This window comes from Syngnathus leptorhynchus, unplaced genomic scaffold (genome assembly GCF_054491065.1).
Source record: "Syngnathus leptorhynchus isolate UIUO unplaced genomic scaffold, UIUO_Slep HiC_scaffold_25, whole genome shotgun sequence".
NCBI classification, from domain to species: domain Eukaryota; kingdom Metazoa; phylum Chordata; class Actinopteri; order Syngnathiformes; family Syngnathidae; genus Syngnathus; species Syngnathus leptorhynchus.
The window spans coordinates 1,710,291-1,734,098 of record NW_028231992.1 but is presented as its reverse complement, the minus strand read 5'-3'; positions in this window follow the sequence as shown (position 1 = coordinate 1,734,098).

The window sequence follows — 23,808 nt, the reverse complement described above, 5'->3', positions numbered from 1 at the left end:
TCCATAGCACCAGAGCTCCATGGCTTCAGAGCTCCATAGCACCATAGCTCCATACCTCCAGAGCTCCAGGGCTCCATAGCTCCATACCTCCAGAGCTCCATACCTCCAGAGCTCCAGAGCTCCATAGCACCAGAGCTCCATGGCTTCAGAGCTCCATAGCACCATAGCTCCATACCTCCAGAGCTCCAGGGCTCCATAGCTCCATACCTCCAGAGCTCCATACCTCCAGAGCTCCAGAGCTCCATAGCACCAGAGCTCCATGGCTTCAGAGCTCCATAGCACCATAGCTCCATACCTCCAGAGCTCCAGGGCTCCAAAGCTCCATACCTCCAGAGCTCCATACCTCCAGAGCTCCATACCTCCAGAGCTCCATAGCTCCATAGCACCAGAGCTCCATAGCTCCATAGCACCAGAGCTCCATAGCACCAGAGCTCCATAGCACCAGAGCTCCATAGCTCCATAGCACCAGAGCCCCATAGCTCCATAGCACCAGAGCTCCATAGCTCCATAGCACCAGAGCTCCATACTTCCAGAGCTCCATAGCTCCATAGCACCAGAGCTCCATAGCTCCATAGCACCAGAGCTCCATAGCTCCATAGCACCAGAGCTCCATACTTCCATAGCTCCATAGCTCCATACCTCCAGAGCTCCATAGCTCCATAGCTCCATACCTCCAGAGCTCCATAGCTCCAGAGCTCCATAGCTCCATAGCACCAGAGCTCCATAGCTCCATAGCACCAGAGCTCCATACTTCCATAGCTCCAGGGCTCCATAGCTCCAGGGCTCCATAGCTCCATACCTCCAGAGCTCCATAGCTCCATACTTCCAGAGCTCCATAGCTCCATAGCACCAGAGCTCCATAGCTCCATAGCACCAGAGCTCCATAGCTCCATAGCACCAGAGCTCCATAGCTCCATAGCACCAGAGCTCCATAGCTCCATAGCTCCAGGGCTCCATAGCTCCATAGCTCCAGGGCTCCATAGCTCCATAGCTCCAGGGCTCCATAGCTCCATAGCTCCATACCTCCAGAGCTCCATACCTCCAGAGCTCCATACCTCCATAGCACCAGAGCTCCATAGCTCCAGGGCTCCAGGGCTCCATAGCTCCATACCTCCAGAGCTCCATAGCTCCATAGCTCCATACTTCCAGAGCTCCATAGCTCCATAGCTCCATACTTCCATAGCTCCATAGCTCCATACTTCCATAGCACCTGAGCTCCATACCTCCAGAGCTCCATAGCTCCAGCCTGGGTGGCTGGTGGCTCCATAGCTCCATACTTCCATAGCTCTAAGTCAGAGAGTTGGCGAAAATTGCACTAAGTGCGAAAGCCCATTCATTTACAACGGCGTGTCCGCCAGGCGGCGACATTTCCCCGTTACCGGTGGCTGCGCGGCGGGTGAGTGACAGAGCTTATCCGAGCGGCTGGAACTCTGCGCCGGCGTGGTCGAGCGTGAGGCCTCGGCCCTTTGGCTGCCTGGTACCTAAATCACTTCCATTGATCCAGCCACGGAGGGTGCTGGCTGGTGGCTCCATACCTCCATAGCTCCATAGCACCAGAGCTCCATAGCTCCATAGCACCAGAGCTCCATGGCTTCAGAGCTCCATAGCACCATAGCTCCATACCTCCAGAGCTCCAGGGCTCCATAGCTCCATACCTCCAGAGCTCCATACCTCCAGAGCTCCATACCTCCAGAGCTCCATAGCACCAGAGCTCCATGGCTTCAGAGCTCCATAGCACCATAGCTCCATACCTCCAGAGCTCCAGGGCTCCATAGCTCCATACCTCCAGAGCTCCATACCTCCAGAGCTCCATACCTCCAGAGCTCCATAGCACCAGAGCTCCATGGCTTCAGAGCTCCATAGCACCATAGCTCCATACCTCCAGAGCTCCAGGGCTCCATAGCTCCATACCTCCAGAGCTCCATACCTCCAGAGCTCCATACCTCCAGAGCTCCAGAGCTCCATAGCACCAGAGCTCCATGGCTTCAGAGCTCCATAGCACCATAGCTCCATACCTCCAGAGCTCCAGGGCTCCATAGCTCCATACCTCCAGAGCTCCATACCTCCAGAGCTCCAGAGCTCCATAGCACCAGAGCTCCATGGCTTCAGAGCTCCATAGCACCATAGCTCCATACCTCCAGAGCTCCAGGGCTCCATAGCTCCATACCTCCAGAGCTCCATACCTCCAGAGCTCCATACCTCCAGAGCTCCATAGCACCAGAGCTCCATGGCTTCAGAGCTCCATAGCACCATAGCTCCATACCTCCAGAGCTCCAGGGCTCCATAGCTCCATACCTCCAGAGCTCCATACCTCCAGAGCTCCATACCTCCAGAGCTCCAGAGCTCCATAGCACCAGAGCTCCATGGCTTCAGAGCTCCATAGCACCATAGCTCCATACCTCCAGAGCTCCAGGGCTCCATAGCTCCATACCTCCAGAGCTCCATACCTCCAGAGCTCCAGAGCTCCATAGCACCAGAGCTCCATGGCTTCAGAGCTCCATAGCACCATAGCTCCATACCTCCAGAGCTCCAGGGCTCCATAGCTCCATACCTCCAGAGCTCCATACCTCCAGAGCTCCATACCTCTAGAGCTCCATAGCTCCATAGCACCATAGCTCCATAGCTCCATAGCACCAGAGCTCCATAGCACCAGAGCTCCATAGCACCAGAGCTCCATAGCTCCATAGCACCAGAGCTCCATAGCTCCATAGCACCAGAGCTCCATAGCTCCATAGCACCAGCGCTCCATACTTCCAGAGCTCCATAGCTCCATAGCTCCATAGCACCAGAGCTCCATAGCTCCATAGCACCAGAGCTCCATGGCTTCAGAGCTCCATAGCACCATAGCTCCATACCTCCAGAGCTCCAGGGCTCCATAGCTCCATACCTCCAGAGCTCCATACCTCCAGAGCTCCATAGCACCAGAGCTCCATAGCTCCATAGCACCAGAGCTCCATAGCACCAGAGCTCCATAGCACCAGAGCTCCATAGCTCCATAGCACCAGAGCTCCATAGCTCCATAGCACCAGAGCTCCATACTTCCAGAGCTCCATAGCTCCATAGCTCCATAGCACCAGAGCTCCATAGCTCCATAGCACCAGAGCTCCATAGCTCCATAGCACCAGAGCTCCATACTTCCATAGCTCCATAGCTCCATACCTCCAGAGCTCCATAGCTCCATAGCTCCATACCTCCAGAGCTCCATAGCTCCAGAGCTCCATAGCTCCATAGCTCCATAGCACCAGAGCTCCATAGCTCCATAGCACCAGAGCTCCATACTTCCATAGCTCCAGGGCTCCATAGCTCCAGGGCTCCATACCTCCAGAGCTCCATAGCTCCATACTTCCAGAGCTCCATAGCTCCATACTTCCATAGCTCCATACTTCCATACCTCCATAGCTCCATACTTCCATAGCACCAGAGCTCCATACTTCCATAGCACCAGAGCTCCATACCTCCAGAGCTCCAGAGCTCCAGCCTGGGTGGCTGGTGGCTCCATAGCTCCATACTTCCATAGCTCTAAGTCAGAGAGTTGGCGAAAATTGCACTAAGTGCGAAAGCCCATTCATTTACAACGGCGTGTCCACAAGGCGGCGACATTTCCCCGTTACCGGTGGCTGCGCGGCGGGTGAGTGACAGAGCTTATCCGAGCGGCTGGAACTCTGCGCCGGCGTGGTCGAGCGTGAGGCCTCGGCCCTTTGGCTGCCTGGTACCTAAAACACTTCCATTGATCCAGCCACGGAGGGTGCTGGCTGGTGGCTCCATACCTCCATAGCTCCATAGCACCAGAGCTCCATAGCTCCATAGCACCAGAGCTCCATGGCTTCAGAGCTCCATAGCACCATAGCTCCATACCTCCAGAGCTCCAGGGCTCCATAGCTCCATACCTCCAGAGCTCCATACCTCCAGAGCTCCATACCTCCAGAGCTCCATAGCACCAGAGCTCCATGGCTTCAGAGCTCCATAGCACCATAGCTCCATACCTCCAGAGCTCCAGGGCTCCATAGCTCCATACCTCCAGAGCTCCATACCTCCAGAGCTCCATACCTCCAGAGCTCCAGAGCTCCATAGCACCAGAGCTCCATGGCTTCAGAGCTCCATAGCTCCATACCTCCAGAGCTCCAGGGCTCCATAGCTCCATACCTCCAGAGCTCCATACCTCCAGAGCTCCAGAGCTCCATAGCACCAGAGCTCCATGGCTTCAGAGCTCCATAGCACCATAGCTCCATACCTCCAGAGCTCCAGGGCTCCATAGCTCCATACCTCCAGAGCTCCATACCTCCAGAGCTCCATACCTCCAGAGCTCCATAGCTCCATAGCACCAGAGCTCCATAGCTCCATAGCACCAGAGCTCCATAGCACCAGAGCTCCATAGCACCAGAGCTCCATAGCTCCATAGCACCAGAGCTCCATAGCTCCATAGCACCAGAGCTCCATACTTCTAGAGCTCCATAGCTCCATAGCTCCATAGCACCAGAGCTCCATAGCTCCATAGCACCAGAGCTCCATAGCTCCATAGCACCAGAGCTCCATACTTCCATAGCTCCATAGCTCCATACCTCCAGAGCTCCATAGCTCCATAGCTCCATACCTCCAGAGCTCCATAGCTCCAGAGCTCCATAGCTCCATAGCTCCATAGCACCAGAGCTCCATAGCTCCATAGCACCAGAGCTCCATACTTCCATAGCTCCAGGGCTCCATAGCTCCAGGGCTCCATACCTCCAGAGCTCCATAGCTCCATACTTCCAGAGCTCCATAGCTCCATACTTCCATAGCTCCATACTTCCATACCTCCATAGCTCCATACTTCCATAGCACCAGAGCTCCATACTTCCATAGCACCAGAGCTCCATACCTCCAGAGCTCCAGAGCTCCAGCCTGGGTGGCTGGTGGCTCCATAGCTCCATACTTCCATAGCTCTAAGTCAGAGAGTTGGCGAAAATTGCACTAAGTGCGAAAGCCCATTCATTTACAACGGCGTGTCCACAAGGCGGCGACATTTCCCCGTTACCGGTGGCTGCGCGGCGGGTGAGTGACAGAGCTTATCCGAGCGGCTGGAACTCTGCGCCGGCGTGGTCGAGCGTGAGGCCTCGGCCCTTTGGCTGCCTGGTACCTAAAACACTTCCATTGATCCAGCCACGGAGGGTGCTGGCTGGTGGCTCCATACCTCCATAGCTCCATAGCACCAGAGCTCCATAGCTCCATAGCACCAGAGCTCCATGGCTTCAGAGCTCCATAGCACCATAGCTCCATACCTCCAGAGCTCCAGGGCTCCATAGCTCCATACCTCCAGAGCTCCATACCTCCAGAGCTCCATACCTCCAGAGCTCCATAGCACCAGAGCTCCATGGCTTCAGAGCTCCATAGCTCCATACCTCCAGAGCTCCAGGGCTCCATAGCTCCATACCTCCAGAGCTCCATACCTCCAGAGCTCCATAGCACCAGAGCTCCATGGCTTCAGAGCTCCATAGCACCATAGCTCCATACCTCCAGAGCTCCAGGGCTCCATAGCTCCATACCTCCAGAGCTCCATACCTCCAGAGCTCCATACCTCCAGAGCTCCATAGCACCAGAGCTCCATGGCTTCAGAGCTCCATAGCACCATAGCTCCATACCTCCAGAGCTCCAGGGCTCCATAGCTCCATACCTCCAGAGCTCCATACCTCCAGAGCTCCATACCTCCAGAGCTCCAGAGCTCCATAGCACCAGAGCTCCATGGCTTCAGAGCTCCATAGCACCATAGCTCCATACCTCCAGAGCTCCAGGGCTCCATAGCTCCATACCTCCAGAGCTCCATACCTCCAGAGCTCCAGAGCTCCATAGCACCAGAGCTCCATGGCTTCAGAGCTCCATAGCACCATAGCTCCATACCTCCAGAGCTCCAGGGCTCCATAGCTCCATACCTCCAGAGCTCCATACCTCCAGAGCTCCAGAGCTCCATAGCACCAGAGCTCCATGGCTTCAGAGCTCCATAGCACCATAGCTCCATACCTCCAGAGCTCCAGGGCTCCAAAGCTCCATACCTCCAGAGCTCCATACCTCCAGAGCTCCATACCTCCAGAGCTCCATAGCTCCATAGCACCAGAGCTCCATAGCTCCATAGCACCAGAGCTCCATAGCACCAGAGCTCCATAGCACCAGAGCTCCATAGCTCCATAGCACCAGAGCCCCATAGCTCCATAGCACCAGAGCTCCATAGCTCCATAGCACCAGAGCTCCATACTTCCAGAGCTCCATAGCTCCATAGCACCAGAGCTCCATAGCTCCATAGCACCAGAGCTCCATAGCTCCATAGCACCAGAGCTCCATACTTCCATAGCTCCATAGCTCCATACCTCCAGAGCTCCATAGCTCCATAGCTCCATACCTCCAGAGCTCCATAGCTCCAGAGCTCCATAGCTCCATAGCACCAGAGCTCCATAGCTCCATAGCACCAGAGCTCCATACTTCCATAGCTCCAGGGCTCCATAGCTCCAGGGCTCCATAGCTCCATACCTCCAGAGCTCCATAGCTCCATACTTCCAGAGCTCCATAGCTCCATAGCACCAGAGCTCCATAGCTCCATAGCACCAGAGCTCCATAGCTCCATAGCACCAGAGCTCCATAGCTCCATAGCACCAGAGCTCCATAGCTCCATAGCTCCAGGGCTCCATAGCTCCATAGCTCCAGGGCTCCATAGCTCCATAGCTCCAGGGCTCCATAGCTCCATAGCTCCATACCTCCAGAGCTCCATACCTCCAGAGCTCCATACCTCCATAGCACCAGAGCTCCATAGCTCCAGGGCTCCAGGGCTCCATAGCTCCATACCTCCAGAGCTCCATAGCTCCATACTTCCAGAGCTCCATAGCTCCATAGCTCCATACTTCCATAGCTCCATAGCTCCATACTTCCATAGCACCTGAGCTCCATACCTCCAGAGCTCCATAGCTCCAGCCTGGGTGGCTGGTGGCTCCATAGCTCCATACTTCCATAGCTCTAAGTCAGAGAGTTGGCGAAAATTGCACTAAGTGCGAAAGCCCATTCATTTACAACGGCGTGTCCGCCAGGCGGCGACATTTCCCCGTTACCGGTGGCTGCGCGGCGGGTGAGTGACAGAGCTTATCCGAGCGGCTGGAACTCTGCGCCGGCGTGGTCGAGCGTGAGGCCTCGGCCCTTTGGCTGCCTGGTACCTAAATCACTTCCATTGATCCAGCCACGGAGGGTGCTGGCTGGTGGCTCCATACCTCCATAGCTCCATAGCACCAGAGCTCCATAGCTCCATAGCACCAGAGCTCCATGGCTTCAGAGCTCCATAGCACCATAGCTCCATACCTCCAGAGCTCCAGGGCTCCATAGCTCCATACCTCCAGAGCTCCATACCTCCAGAGCTCCATACCTCCAGAGCTCCATAGCACCAGAGCTCCATGGCTTCAGAGCTCCATAGCACCATAGCTCCATACCTCCAGAGCTCCAGGGCTCCATAGCTCCATACCTCCAGAGCTCCATACCTCCAGAGCTCCATACCTCCAGAGCTCCATAGCACCAGAGCTCCATGGCTTCAGAGCTCCATAGCACCATAGCTCCATACCTCCAGAGCTCCAGGGCTCCATAGCTCCATACCTCCAGAGCTCCATACCTCCAGAGCTCCATACCTCCAGAGCTCCAGAGCTCCATAGCACCAGAGCTCCATGGCTTCAGAGCTCCATAGCACCATAGCTCCATACCTCCAGAGCTCCAGGGCTCCATAGCTCCATACCTCCAGAGCTCCATACCTCCAGAGCTCCAGAGCTCCATAGCACCAGAGCTCCATGGCTTCAGAGCTCCATAGCACCATAGCTCCATACCTCCAGAGCTCCAGGGCTCCATAGCTCCATACCTCCAGAGCTCCATACCTCCAGAGCTCCATACCTCCAGAGCTCCATAGCTCCATAGCACCAGAGCTCCATAGCTCCATAGCACCAGAGCTCCATAGCACCAGAGCTCCATAGCACCAGAGCTCCATAACTCCATAGCACCAGAGCTCCATAGCTCCATAGCACCAGAGCTCCATAGCTCCATAGCACCAGAGCTCCATACTTCCAGAGCTCCATAGCTCCATAGCTCCATAGCACCAGAGCTCCATAGCTCCATAGCACCAGAGCTCCATGGCTTCAGAGCTCCATAGCACAATAGCTCCATACCTCCAGAGCTCCAGGGCTCCATAGCTCCATACCTCCAGAGCTCCATACCTCCAGAGCTCCATACCTCCAGAGCTCCATAGCACCAGAGCTCCATAGCTCCATAGCACCAGAGCTCCATAGCACCAGAGCTCCATAGCACCAGAGCTCCATAGCTCCATAGCACCAGAGCTCCATAGCTCCATAGCACCAGAGCTCCATACTTCCAGACCTCCATAGCTCCATAGCTCCATAGCACCAGAGCTCCATAGCTCCATAGCACCAGAGCTCCATAGCTCCATAGCACCAGAGCTCCATACTTCCATAGCTCCATAGCTCCATACCTCCATAGCTCCATAGCTCCATACCTCCAGAGCTCCATAGCTCCAGAGCTCCATAGCTCCATAGCTCCATAGCACCAGAGCTCCATAGCTCCATAGCACCAGAGCTCCATACTTCCATAGCTCCAGGGCTCCATAGCTCCAGGGCTCCATACCTCCAGAGCTCCATAGCTCCATACTTCCATAGCTCCATAGCTCCATACTTCCATAGCTCCATACTTCCATACCTCCATAGCTCCATACTTCCATAGCACCAGAGCTCCATACTTCCATAGCACCAGAGCTCCATACCTCCAGAGCTCCAGAGCTCCAGCCTGGGTGGCTGGTGGCTCCATAGCTCCATACTTCCATAGCTCTAAGTCAGAGAGTTGGCGAAAATTGCACTAAGTGCGAAAGCCCATTCATTTACAACGGCGTGTCCACAAGGCGGCGACATTTCCCCGTTACCGGTGGCTGCGCGGCGGGTGAGTGACAGAGCTTATCCGAGCGGCTGGAACTCTGCGCCGGCGTGGTCGAGCGTGAGGCCTCGGCCCTTTGGCTGCCTGGTACCTAAAACACTTCCATTGATCCAGCCACGGAGGGTGCTGGCTGGTGGCTCCATACCTCCATAGCTCCATAGCACCAGAGCTCCATAGCTCCATAGCACCAGAGCTCCATGGCTTCAGAGCTCCATAGCACCATAGCTCCATACCTCCAGAGCTCCAGAGCTCCATAGCTCCATAGCACCAGAGCTCCATAGCTCCATAGCACCAGAGCTCCATAGCTCCATAGCACCAGAGCTCCATACTTCCAGAGCTCCATAGCTCCATAGCTCCATAGCACCAGAGCTCCATAGCTCCATAGCACCAGAGCTCCATAGCTCCATAGCACCAGAGCTCCATACTTCCATAGCTCCATAGCTCCATACCTCCAGAGCTCCATAGCTCCATAGCTCCATACCTCCAGAGCTCCATAGCTCCAGAGCTCCATAGCTCCATAGCACCAGAGCTCCATAGCTCCATAGCACCAGAGCTCCATAGCTCCATAGCTCCATACCTCCAGAGCTCCATACCTCCAGAGCTCCAGAGCTCCATAGTTCCATACCTCCAGAGCTCCATACCTCCAGAGCTCCATACCTCCATAGCACCAGAGCTCCATAGCTCCAGGGCTCCAGGGCTCCATAGCTCCATACCTCCAGAGCTCCATAGCTCCATACTTCCAGAGCTCCATAGCTCCATAGCTCCATACTTCCATAGCTCCATAGCTCCATACTTCCATAGCACCTGAGCTCCATACCTCCAGAGCTCCATAGCTCCAGCCTGGGTGGCTGGTGGCTCCATAGCTCCATACTTCCATAGCTCTAAGTCAGAGAGTTGGCGAAAATTGCACTAAGTGCGAAAGCCCATTCATTTACAACGGCGTGTCCGCCAGGCGGCGACATTTCCCCGTTACCGGTGGCTGCGCGGCGGGTGAGTGACAGAGCTTATCCGAGCGGCTGGAACTCTGCGCCGGCGTGGTCGAGCGTGAGGCCTCGGCCCTTTGGCTGCCTGGTACCTAAAACACTTCCATTGATCCAGCCACGGAGGGTGCTGGCTGGTGGCTCCATACCTCCATAGCTCCATAGCACCAGAGCTCCATAGCTCCATAGCACCAGAGCTCCATGGCTTCAGAGCTCCATAGCACCATAGCTCCATACCTCCAGAGCTCCAGGGCTCCATAGCTCCATACCTCCAGAGCTCCATAGCTCCATAGCACCAGAGCTCCATAGCTCCATAGCACCAGAGCTCCATGGCTTCAGAGCTCCATAGCACCATAGCTCCATACCTCCAGAGCTCCAGGGCTCCATAGCTCCATACCTCCAGAGCTCCATACCTCCAGAGCTCCATACCTCCAGAGCTCCATAGCACCAGAGCTCCATGGCTTCAGAGCTCCATAGCACCATAGCTCCATACCTCCAGAGCTCCAGGGCTCCATAGCTCCATACCTCCAGAGCTCCATACCTCCAGAGCTCCATACCTCCAGAGCTCCATAGCACCAGAGCTCCATGGCTTCAGAGCTCCATAGCACCATAGCTCCATACCTCCAGAGCTCCAGGGCTCCATAGCTCCATACCTCCAGAGCTCCATACCTCCAGAGCTCCATACCTCCAGAGCTCCATAGCACCAGAGCTCCATGGCTTTAGAGCTCCATAGCACCATAGCTCCATACCTCCAGAGCTCCAGGGCTCCATAGCTCCATAACTCCAGAGCTCCATACCTCCAGAGCTCCATACCTCCAGAGCTCCAGAGCTCCATAGCACCAGAGCTCCATGGCTTCAGAGCTCCATAGCACCATAGCTCCATACCTCCAGAGCTCCAGGGCTCCATAGCTCCATACCTCCAGAGCTCCATACCTCCAGAGCTCCAGAGCTCCATAGCACCAGAGCTCCATGGCTTCAGAGCTCCATAGCACCATAGCTCCATACCTCCAGAGCTCCAGGGCTCCATAGCTCCATACCTCCAGAGCTCCATACCTCCAGAGCTCCAGAGCTCCATAGCACCAGAGCTCCATGGCTTCAGAGCTCCATAGCACCATAGCTCCATACCTCCAGAGCTCCAGGGCTCCAAAGCTCCATACCTCCAGAGCTCCATACCTCCAGAGCTCCATACCTCCAGAGCTCCATAGCTCCATAGCACCAGAGCTCCATAGCTCCATAGCACCAGAGCTCCATAGCACCAGAGCTCCATAGCACCAGAGCTCCATAGCTCCATAGCACCAGAGCTCCATAGCTCCATAGCACCAGAGCTCCATAGCTCCATAGCACCAGAGCTCCATACTTCCAGAGTTCCATAGCTCCATAGCACCAGAGCTCCATAGCTCCATAGCACCAGAGCTCCATACTTCCATAGCTCCATAGCTCCATACCTCCAGAGCTCCATAGCTCCATAGCTCCATACCTCCAGAGCTCCATAGCTCCAGAGCTCCATAGCTCCATAGCACCAGAGCTCCATAGCTCCATAGCACCAGAGCTCCATACTTCCATAGCTCCAGGGCTCCATAGCTCCAGGGCTCCATAGCTCCATACCTCCAGAGCTCCATAGCTCCATACTTCCAGAGCTCCATAGCTCCATAGCACCAGAGCTCCATAGCTCCATAGCACCAGAGCTCCATAGCTCCATAGCACCAGAGCTCCATAGCTCCATAGCACCAGAGCTCCATAGCTCCATAGCTCCAGGGCTCCATAGCTCCATAGCTCCAGGGCTCCATAGCTCCATAGCTCCAGGGCTCCATAGCTCCATAGCTCCATACCTCCAGAGCTCCATACCTCCAGAGCTCCATACCTCCATAGCACCAGAGCTCCATAGCTCCAGGGCTCCAGGGCTCCATAGCTCCATACCTCCAGAGCTCCATAGCTCCATACTTCCAGAGCTCCATAGCTCCATAGCTCCATACTTCCATAGCTCCATAGCTCCATACTTCCATAGCACCTGAGCTCCATACCTCCAGAGCTCCATAGCTCCAGCCTGGGTGGCTGGTGGCTCCATAGCTCCATACTTCCATAGCTCTAAGTCAGAGAGTTGGCGAAAATTGCACTAAGTGCGAAAGCCCATTCATTTACAACGGCGTGTCCGCCAGGCGGCGACATTTCCCCGTTACCGGTGGCTGCGCGGCGGGTGAGTGACAGAGCTTATCCGAGCGGCTGGAACTCTGCGCCGGCGTGGTCGAGCGTGAGGCCTCGGCCCTTTGGCTGCCTGGTACCTAAAACACTTCCATTGATCCAGCCACGGAGGGTGCTGGCTGGTGGCTCCATACCTCCATAGCTCCATAGCACCAGAGCTCCATAGCTCCATAGCACCAGAGCAGCTCCTCTCGTTTAGGGGTCCGCGAGGGTCGCGTTCGAGGTTCCGCGTCCTCGGCTTCGGCTGCGCCGGGTCCAGCCCGATCCATCTCACCCCGCGGCAGCCTCAGACCACCTAGAGCCCCCGCGAACCGCGGCCGGCGTCCGGAAAACAGTCGCGCGAGCCCCCGCTCCGGCGGGCCGGCGAGCGAGAGGCGCTACCCAGCCACCCTCTCTCCTACCTGGTTGATCCTGCCAGTAGCATATGCTTGTCTCAAAGATTAAGCCATGCAAGTCTAAGTGCACACGGCCCGTACAGCGAAACTGCGAATGGCTCATTAAATCAGTTATGGTTCCTTTGATCGCTCCTCAGTTACTTGGCTAACTGTGGCAATTCTAGAGCTAATACATGCAAACGGGCGCCGACCTCCGGGGACGCGCGCATTTATCAGACCCAAAACCCACGCGGTGCCCGGGCGCGCGGGCCCAGGGGTCGCGCCGGCGTTCACGCGCCGCGCCGCGGCCCTCCGCGCGTCCGGCCCGGCCTCCCTTGGTGATCCTCGATAACTTCCAGCCGATCGCCGGCCCTCCGCGGCGGCGACGTCTCATTCGAATGTCTGCCCTATCACCTCCGACAGGGAGGCAGCCTATCAGGTCTAAATGACTTGCATACGACCTGATTCTGGGTCAGGGTCTCGTAAGTAGCAGAGCAGCTACATCGCTGCGATCTATTGAGAGTCAGCCCTCGATCCAACCTTTTGTCGGCCGGTGTCACCTCCGGGGGCCGGTCGGCATCCCCCCTCCGGGGTGGGCCGCTACCAGGGGCGTCATCGGACTTTGAAGAAATTACGCCGCGGCGGAAGACAGCGGGCGCGCCCGGGGATGAGGCAGCATCCCTGGGCCGCGGAGGGGAGGAGGCAGCCTCCCCGGGGCGGAACTTAGTCTCCGTAGAATGACGGCGGGCGTGCGTAAAGGGCGCGTCCGGGGATGAGGCAGCATCCCCGGGCCGCGGAGGGGAGGAGGCAGCCTCCCCGGGGCGGAACTTAGTCTCCGTAGAATGACGGCGGGCGTGCGTAAAGGGCGCGCCCGGGGATAGCCCATTCATTTACAACGGCGTGTCCGCCAGGCGGCGACATTTCCCCGTTACCGGTGGCTGCGCGGCGGGTGAGTGACAGAGCTTATCCGAGCGGCTGGAACTCTGCGCCGGCGTGGTCGAGCGTGAGGCCTCGGCCCTTTGGCTGCCTGGTACCTAAACACTTCCATTGATCCAGCCACGGAGGGTGCTGGCTGGTGGCTCCATACCTCCAGAGCTCCATACTTCCATAGCTGCAGAGCTCCATAGCTCCATACCTCCATACCTCCAGAGCTCCATACTTCCATAGCTCTATACTTCCATAGCTCCATAGCACCAGAGCTCCATACCTCCAGAGCTCCATAGCACCAGAGCTTCATAGCTCCATAGCACCAGAGCTCCATAGCTCCATAGCACCAGAGCTCCATACCTCCAGAGCTCCAGAGCTCCATAGCACCAGAGCTCCATAGCTCCATAGCACCAGAGCTCCATAGCTCCATAGCACCAGAGCTCCATAGCTCCATAGCTCCATAGCACCAGAGCTCCATAGCTCCATAGCACCAGAGCTCCATAGCTCCATAGCACCAGAGCTCCATACTTCCATAGCTCCAGGGCTCCATAGCTCCAGGGCTCCATAGCTCCATACCTCCATAGCTCCATAGCTCCATACTTCCAGAGCTCCATAGCTCCATACTTCCATAGCTCCATAGCTCCATACTTCCATAGCACCAGAGCTCCATACTTCCATAGCACCAGAGCTCCAGAGCTCCAGAGCTCCAGCCTGGGTGGCTGGTGGCTCCATAGCTCCATACTTCCATAGCTCTAAGTCAGAGAGTTGGCGAAAATTGCACTAAGTGCGAAAGCCCATTCATTTACAACGGCGTGTCCACAAGGCGGCGACATTTCCCCGTTACCGGTGGCTGCGCGGCAGGAGAGTGACAGAGCTTATCCGAGCGGCTGGAACTCTGCGCCGGCGTGGTCGAACGGCTGGCCTCGGTAGTTGAGGTACCAGGGGTGGGCCGGGGAGCTCCAGGCGGGTCTTGTGAGAGAGTGAAGCCGAGCGGCTGGAACTCTCGGCCGGCGTGGTCGAGCGGCTGGCCTCGGTAGTTGAGGTACCAGGGGTGGGCCGGGGAGCTCCAGGCGGGTCTTGTGAGAGAGTGAAGCCGAGCGGCTGGAACTCTCGGCCGGCCTGGTCGAGCGGCTGGCCTCGGTAGTTGAGGTACCAGGGGTGGGCTGGGGAGCTCCAGGCGGGGCTTGTGAGAGAGTGAAGCCGAGCGGCTGGAACTCTGGGCCGGTGTGGTTGAGCCACGGAGGGTGCTGGCTGGTGGCTCCATAGCTCCATAGCTCCATAGCTCCATAGCTCCATACTTCCATAGCTCCATAGCTCCATACTTCCATAGCTCCAGACTTCCATAGCTCCATAGCTCCATACTTCCATAGCTCCATACATCCATAGCTCCATAGCTCCATACTTCCATAGCTCCATAGCTCCATAGCTCCATAGCCCCAGAGCTCCATAGCTCCATAGCTCCATAGCTCCATAGCTCCATAGCTCCAGAGCTCCAAACTTCCATAGCTCCAGAGCTCCAGCCTGGCTGGTGGCTCCATAGCTCCATACTTGCAGCCACGGAGCTGGCGAAAATTGCACTAAGTGCGAAAGCCCATTCATTTACAAGGGCGTGTCCACAAGGCGGCGACATTTCCCCGTTACCGGTGGCTGCGCGGCGGGAGAGTGGCAGAGCTCATCCGAGCGGCTGGAACTCTGGGCCGGCCTGGTCGAGCGGCTGGCCTCGGTAGTTGAGGTACCAGGGGCGGGCTGGCGAGCTCCAGGCGGGGCTTGTGAGAGAGTGAAGCCGAGCGGCTGGAACTCTGGGCCGGCCTGGTCGAGCGGCTGGCCTCGGTAGTTGAGGTACCAGGGGCGGGCTGGGGAGCTCCAGGCGGGGCTTGTGAGAGAGTGAAGCCGAGCGGCTGGAACTCTGGGCCGGCGTGGATGAGCCACGGAGGGTGCTGGCTGGTGGCTCCATACCTCCATGCTTCCATAGCTGCAGAGCACCAGAGCTCCATAGCTCCATAGCTTCAGAGCTCCATACCTCCAGAGCTCCATACCTCCAGAGCTCCATAGTTCCATAGCACCAGAGCTCCATAGCTCCATAGCACCAGAGCTCCATACCTCCAGAGCTCCATACCTCCAGAGCTCCATAGCTCCATAGCACCAGAGCTCCATAGCTCCATAGCACCAGAGCTCCATACCTCCAGAGCTCCAGAGCTCCATAGCTCCATAGCACCAGAGCTCCATAGCTCCATAGCACCAGAGCTCCATACCTCCAGAGCTCCATACCTCCAGAGCTCCATAGCTCCATAGCACCAGAGCTCCATAGCTCCATAGCACCAGAGCTCCATACCTCCAGAGCTCCAGAGCTCCATAGCTCCATAGCACCAGAGCTCCATAGCTCCATAGCACCAGAGCTCCATACCTCCAGAGCTCCATACCTCCAGAGCTCCATAGCTCCATAGCACCAGAGCTCCATAGCTCCATAGCACCAGAGCTCCATAGCTCCATAGCTCCATAGCACCAGAGCTCCATAGCTCCATACTTCCATAGCACCAGAGCTCCATACTTCCATAGCACCAGTCACAGAGTTGGCGAAAATTGCACTAAGTGCGAAAGCCCATTCATTTACAAGGGCGTGTCCACAAGGCGGCGACATTTCCCCGTTACCGGTGGCTGCTTAGCGGGAGAGTGACAGAGCTTATCCGAGCGGCTGGAACTCTGCGCCGGCGTGGTTGAGCGGCTGGCCTCGGTAGTTGAGGTACCAGGGGTGGGCCGGGGAGCTCCAGGCGGGGCTTGTGAGAGAGTGAAGCCGAGCAGCTGGAACTCTGGGCCGGCGTGGTTGAGCCACGGAGGGTGCTGGCTTGTGGCTCCATAGCTCCATAGCTCCAGAGCTCCATACTTCCATAGCTCCGTACTTCCATAGCTCCAGACTTCCATAGCTCCATAGCTCCATACTTCCATAGCTCCATAGCTCCATACTTCCATAGCCCCAGAGCTCCATAGCTCCATAGCTCCATAGCTCCAGAGCTCCATAGCACCATACCTCCATACCTCCAGAGCTCCATAGCTCCATACTTCCATAGCTCCATACCTCCATACTTCCATAGCTGCAGAGCACCAGAGCTCCATAGCTCCATAGCTTCAGAGCTCCATAGCACCATACCTCCATACCTCCAGAGCTCCATAGCTCCATAGCACCAGAGCTCCATAGCTCCATAGCACCATACTTCCATAGCTCCATAGCTCCGTAGCTCCAGGCACGGAGGGTGCTGGAGCTCCACACTTCCATAGGCAGGGAGGGTGCTGGAGCTCCACACTTCCATAGGCACGGAGGGTGCTGGAGCTCCACACTTCCATAGGCAGGGAGGGTGCTGGAGCTCCACACTTCCATAGGCAGGGAGGGTGCTGGAGCTCCACACTTCCATAGGCAGGGAGGGTGCTGGAGCTCCACACTTCCATAGGCAGGGAGGGTGCTGGAGCTCCACACTTCCATAGGCAGGGAGGGTGCTGGAGCTCCACACTTCCATAGGCAGGGAGGGTGCTGGAGCTCCACACTTCCATAGGCAGGGAGGGTGCTGGAGCTCCACACTTCCATAGGCAGGGAGGGTGCTGGAGCTCCACACTTCCATAGGCAGGGAGGGTGCTGGAGCTCCACACTTCCATAGGCAGGGAGGGTGCTGGAGCTCCACACTTCCATAGGCAGGGAGGGTGCTGGAGCTCCACACTTCCATAGGCAGGGAGGGTGCTGGAGCTCCACACTTCCATAGGCAGGGAGGGTGCTGGAGCTCCACACTTCCATAGGCAGGGAGGGTGCTGGAGCTCCACACTTCCATAGGCAGGGAGGGTGCTGGAGCTCCACACTTCCATAGGCAGGGAGGGTGCTGGAGCTCCACACTTCCATAGGCAGGGAGGGTGCTGGAGCTCCACACTTCCATAGGCAGGGAGGGTGCTGGAGCTCCACACTTCCATAGGCAGGGAGGGTGCTGGAGCTCCACACTTCCATAGGCAGGGAGGGTGCTGGAGCTCCACACTTCCATAGGCAGGGAGGGTGCTGGAGCTCCACACTTCCATAGGCAGGGAGGGTGCTGGAGCTCCACACTTCCATAGGCAGGGAGGGTGCTGGAGCTCCACACTTCCATAGGCAGGGAGGGTGCTGGAGCTCCACACTTCCATAGGCAGGGAGGGTGCTGGAGCTCCACACTTCCATAGGCAGGGAGGGTGCTGGAGCTCCACACTTCCATAGGCAGGGAGGGTGCTGGAGCTCCACACTTCCATAGGCAGGGAGGGTGCTGGAGCTCCACACTTCCATAGGCAGGGAGGGTGCTGGAGCTCCACACTTCCATAGGCAGGGAGGGTGCTGGAGCTCCACACTTCCATAGGCAGGGAGGGTGCTGGAGCTCCACACTTCCATAGGCAGGGAGGGTGCTGGAGCTCCACACTTCCATAGGCAGGGAGGGTGCTGGAGCTCCACACTTCCATAGGCAGGGAGGGTGCTGGAGCTCCACACTTCCATAGGCAGGGAGGGTGCTGGAGCTCCACACTTCCATAGGCAGGGAGGGTGCTGGAGCTCCACACTTCCATAGGCAGGGAGGGTGCTGGAGCTCCACACTTCCATAGGCAGGGAGGGTGCTGGAGCTCCACACTTCCATAGGCAGGGAGGGTGCTGGAGCTCCACACTTCCATAGGCAGGGAGGGTGCTGGAGCTCCACACTTCCATAGGCAGGGAGGGTGCTGGAGCTCCACACTTCCATAGGCAGGGAGGGTGCTGGCACATCCACACTTCCAGCCACGGAGCATGCTGGCACTTCCACCTTGCTTGCTAAGTCGGCGTGATCTTGCCCAAAAAGTCCCTCCTCACCTCCAGCTGGAAGTGGAAAAAAATCCTCCACCTGCTTGGCCGAGGTTCTGGAAGCCAGCAGCTCGCAGAATGTTGCCAAAGTTTCACTGGAAGGAAAAGAAAAGAGAAGACCGAGTGCGCATTTCACCTACCGCCGAATGTCCACAAGAGGGAAGTGTCACTCCGTCGCAGAATCTGCGCCGACGCACTCGGCACCCTTCGAATTTATGGTGCCGGTGCGGGTGTTCTGGGTGCAAAAAGGCCGCCCAAGTGGTAGAAAAAAATCAGACTTCGTCTCTTAGGTCGAAATTAATGCCAAGTTTTGAAATGCGCTGGCAGGGGTGGACCAGGGCCCGTTAGAAGTGCTTAGCCGAGGTCCTGGAAGCCTAACCCGGCGTGATCTTGTGCAAAAAGCCGCTGCTGAGCTCCAGCTGGAAGTGTAAAAAGAACCGGGCTGGATCAAAAAAAGAACCGGGCGGCCCGTTAAAATTGCTTAGCCGAGGTCCTGGAACCCTAACCCGGCGTGATCTTGTGCAAAAAGCCGCTGCTGAGCTCCAGCTGGAAGTGTAAAAAGAACCGGGCTGGTTCAAAAAAAGAACCGGGCGACCCGTTAGAAGTGCTTAGCCGAGGTCCTGGAAGCCTAACCCGGCGTGATCTTGTGCAAAAAGCCGCTGCTGAGCTCCAGCTGGAAGTGGAAAAAGAACCGGGCTGGATCAAAAAAGAACCGGGCGACCCGTTAAAATTGCTTAGCCGAGGTCCTGGAAGCCTAACACGGCGTGATCTTGTGCAAAAAGCCGCTCCCGAGCTCCAGCTGGAAGTGTAAAAAGAACCAGGCTGGATAAAAAAAAAGAACCGGGCTGGATCAAAAAAAGAACCGGGCGACCCGTTAAAATTGCTTAGCCGAGGTCCTGGAAGCCTAACACGGCGTGATCTTGTGCAAAAAGCCGCTCCCGAGCTCCAGCTGGAAGTGTAAAAAGAACCGGGCTGGATAAAAAAAGAACCGGGCTGGATCAAAAAAGAACCGGGCGACCCGTTAAAATTGCTGAGCCGAGGTCCTGGAAGCCTAACACGGCGTGATCTTGTGCAAAAAGCCGCTCCCGAGCTCCAGCTGGAAGTGTAAAAAGAACCGGGCTGGATAAAAAAAGAACCGGACTGGATCAAAAAAAGAACCGGGCGACCCGTTAAAATTGCTTAGCCGAGGTCCTGGAAGCCTAACACGGCGTGTTCTTGTGCAAAAAGCCGCTCCCGAGCTCCAGCTGGAAGTGTAAAAAGAACCGGGCTGGATAAAAAAAGAACCGGGCTGGATCAAAAAAGAACCGGGCGACCCGTTAAAATTGCTTAGCCGAGGTCCTGGAAGCCTAACACGGCGTGTTCTTGTGCAAAAAGCCGCTCCCGAGCTCCAGCTGGAAGTGTAAAAAGAACCGGGCTGGATAAAAAAAAGAACCGGGCTGGATCAAAAAAGAACCGGGCGACCCGTTAAAATTGCTTAGCCGAGGTCCTGGAAGCCTAACACGGCGTGATCTTGTGCAAAAAGCCGCTCCCGAGCTCCAGCTGGAAGTGTAAAAAGAACCGGGCTGGATCAAAAAAGAACCGGGCTGGATCAAAAAAGAACCGGGCGACCCGTTAAAATTGCTTAGCCGAGGTCCTGGAAGCCTAACACGGCGTGATCTTGTGCAAAAAGCCGCTCCCGAGCTCCAGCTGGAAGTTTAAAAAGAACCGGGCTGGATCAAAAAAAGAACCGGGCTGGTTCAAAAAAGAACCGGGCGACCCGTTAAAATTGCTTAGCCGAGGTCCTGGAAGCCTTACACGGCGTGTTCTTGTGCAAAAAGCCGCTCCCGAGCTCCAGCTGGAAGTGTAAAAAGAACCGGGCTGGATAAAAAAAAGAACCGGGCTGGTTCAAAAAAGAACCGGGCGACCCGTTAAAATTGCTTAGCCGAGGTCCTGGAAGCCTAACACGGCGTGTTCTTGTGCAAAAAGCCGCTCCCGAGCTCCAGCTGGAAGTGTAAAAAGAACCGGGCTGGATAAAAAAAAGAACCGGGCTGGTTCAAAAAAGAACCGAGCGACCCGTTAAAATTGCTTAGCCGAGGTCCTGGAAGCCTAACACGGCGTGTTCTTGTGCAAAAAGCCGCTCCCGAGCTCCAGCTGGAAGTGTAAAAAGAACCGGGCTGGATAAAAAAAAGAACCGGGCTGGATCAAAAAAGAACCGGGCGACCCGTTAAAATTGCTTAGCCGAGGTCCTGGAAGCCTAACACGGCGTGTTCTTGTGCAAAAAGCCGCTCCCGAGCTCCAGCTGGAAGTGTAAAAAGAACCGGGCTGGATAAAAAAAAGAACCGGGCTGGATCAAAAAAGAACCGGGCGACCCGTTAAAATTGCTTAGCCGAGGTCCTGGAAGCCTAACACGGCGTGATCTTGTGCAAAAAGCCGCTCCCGAGCTCCAGCTGGAAGTGTAAAAAGAACCGGGCTGGATAAAAAAAGAACCGGGCTGGATCAAAAAAGAACCGGGCGACCCGTTAAAATTGCTTCGCCGAGGTCCTGGAAGCCTAACACGGCGTGATCTTGTGCAAAAAGCCGCTCCCGAGCTCCAGCTGGAAGTTTAAAAAGAACCGGGCTGGATCAAAAAAAGAACCGGGCTGGTTCAAAAAAGAACCGGGCGACCCGTTAAAATTGCTTAGCCGAGGTCCTGGAAGCCTTACACGGCGTGTTCTTGTGCAAAAAGCCGCTCCCGAGCTCCAGCTGGAAGTGTAAAAAGAACCGGGCTGGATAAAAAAAAGAACCGGGCTGGTTCAAAAAAGAACCGGGCGACCCGTTAAAATTGCTTAGCCGAGGTCCTGGAAGCCTAACACGGCGTGTTCTTGTGCAAAAAGCCGCTCCCGAGCTCCAGCTGGAAGTGTAAAAAGAACCGGGCTGGATAAAAAAAAGAACCGGGCTGGTTCAAAAAAGAACCGGGCGACCCGTTAAAATTGCTTAGCCGAGGTCCTGGAAGCCTAACACGGCGTGTTCTTGTGCAAAAAGCCGCTCCCGAGCTCCAGCTGGAAGTGTAAAAAGAACCGGGCTGGATAAAAAAAAGAACCGGGCTGGATCAAAAAAGAACCGGGCGACCCGTTAAAATTGCTTAGCCGAGGTCCTGGAAGCCTAACACGGCGTGTTCTTGTGCAAAAAGCCGCTCCCGAGCTCCAGCTGGAAGTGTAAAAAGAACCGGGCTGGATAAAAAAAGAACCGGACTGGATCAAAAAAAGAACCGGGCGACCCGTTAAAATTGCTTAGCCGAGGTCCTGGAAGCCTAACACGGCGTGTTCTTGTGCAAAAAGCCGCTCCCGAGCTCCAGCTGGAAGTGTAAAAAGAACCGGGCTGGATAAAAAAAGAACCGGGCTGGATCAAAAAAGAACCGGGCGACCCGTTAAAATTGCTTAGCCGAGGTCCTGGAAGCCTAACACGGCGTGTTCTTGTGCAAAAAGCCGCTCCCGAGCTCCAGCTGGAAGTGTAAAAAGAACCGGGCTGGATAAAAAAAAGAACCGGGCTGGATCAAAAAAGAACCGGGCGACCCGTTAAAATTGCTTAGCCGAGGTCCTGGAAGCCTAACACGGCGTGATCTTGTGCAAAAAGCCGCTCCCGAGCTCCAGCTGGAAGTGTAAAAAGAACCGGGCTGGATCAAAAAAGAACCGGGCTGGATCAAAAAAGAACCGGGCGACCCGTTAAAATTGCTTAGCCGAGGTCCTGGAAGCCTAACAGGGCGTGATCTTGTGCAAAAAGCCGCTCCCGAGCTCCAGCTGGAAGTTTAAAAAGAACCGGGCTGGATCAAAAAAAGAACCGGGCTGGTTCAAAAAAGAACCGGGCGACCCGTTAAAATTGCTTAGCCGAGGTCCTGGAAGCCTTACACGGCGTGTTCTTGTGCAAAAAGCCGCTCCCGAGCTCCAGCTGGAAGTGTAAAAAGAACCGGGCTGGATAAAAAAAAGAACCGGGCTGGTTCAAAAAAGAACCGGGCGACCCGTTAAAATTGCTTAGCCGAGGTCCTGGAAGCCTAACACGGCGTGTTCTTGTGCAAAAAGCCGCTCCCGAGCTCCAGCTGGAAGTGTAAAAAGAACCGGGCTGGATAAAAAAAAGAACCGGGCTGGTTCAAAAAAGAACCGGGCGACCCGTTAAAATTGCTTAGCCGAGGTCCTGGAAGCCTAACACGGCGTGTTCTTGTGCAAAAAGCCGCTCCCGAGCTCCAGCTGGAAGTGTAAAAAGAACCGGGCTGGATAAAAAAAGAACCGGGCTGGATCAAAAAAGAACCGGGCGACCCGTTAAAATTGCTTAGCCGAGGTCCTGGAAGCCTAACACGGCGTGTTCTTGTGCAAAAAGCCGCTCCCGAGCTCCAGCTGGAAGTGTAAAAAGAACCGGGCTGGATAAAAAAAAGAACCGGGCTGGATCAAAAAAGAACCGGGCGACCCGTTAAAATTGCTTAGCCGAGGTCCTGGAAGCCTAACACGGCGTGATCTTGTGCAAAAAGCCGCTCCCGAGCTCCAGCTGGAAGTGTAAAAAGAACCGGGCTGGATCAAAAAAGAACCGGGCTGGATCAAAAAAGAACCGGGCGACCCGTTAAAATTGCTTAGCCGAGGTCCTGGAAGCCTAACACGGCGTGATCTTGTGCAAAAAGCCGCTCCCGAGCTCCAGCTGGAAGTTTAAAAAGAACCGGGCTGGATCAAAAAAAGAACCGGGCTGGTTCAAAAAAGAACCGGGCGACCCGTTAAAATTGCTTAGCCGAGGTCCTGGAAGCCTTACACGGCGTGTTCTTGTGCAAAAAGCCGCTCCCGAGCTCCAGCTGGAAGTGTAAAAAGAACCGGGCTGGATAAAAAAAAGAACCGGGCTGGTTCAAAAAAGAACCGGGCGACCCGTTAAAATTGCTTAGCCGAGGTCCTGGAAGCCTAACACGGCGTGTTCTTGTGCAAAAAGCCGCTCCCGAGCTCCAGCTGGAAGTGTAAAAAGAACCGGGCTGGATAAAAAAAAGAACCGGGCTGGTTCAAAAAAGAACCGAGCGACCCGTTAAAATTGCTTAGCCGAGGTCCTGGAAGCCTAACACGGCGTGTTCTTGTGCAAAAAGCCGCTCCCGAGCTCCAGCTGGAAGTGTAAAAAGAACCGGGCTGGATAAAAAAAAGAACCGGGCTGGATCAAAAAAGAACCGGGCGACCCGTTAAAATTGCTTAGCCGAGGTCCTGGAAGCCTAACACGGCGTGTTCTTGTGCAAAAAGCCGCTCCCGAGCTCCAGCTGGAAGTGTAAAAAGAACCGGGCTGGATAAAAAAAAGAACCGGGCTGGATCAAAAAAGAACCGGGCGACCCGTTAAAATTGCTTAGCCGAGGTCCTGGAAGCCTAACACGGCGTGATCTTGTGCAAAAAGCCGCTCCCGAGCTCCAGCTGGAAGTGTAAAAAGAACCGGGCTGGATAAAAAAAGAACCGGGCTGGATCAAAAAAGAACCGGGCGACCCGTTAAAATTGCTTCGCCGAGGTCCTGGAAGCCTAACCCGGCGTGATCTTGCCCGAAAGTCGGCCTCTATACTTCCATTTTAGGTACCAGGGGCTCATAGTGTACTGGTCCC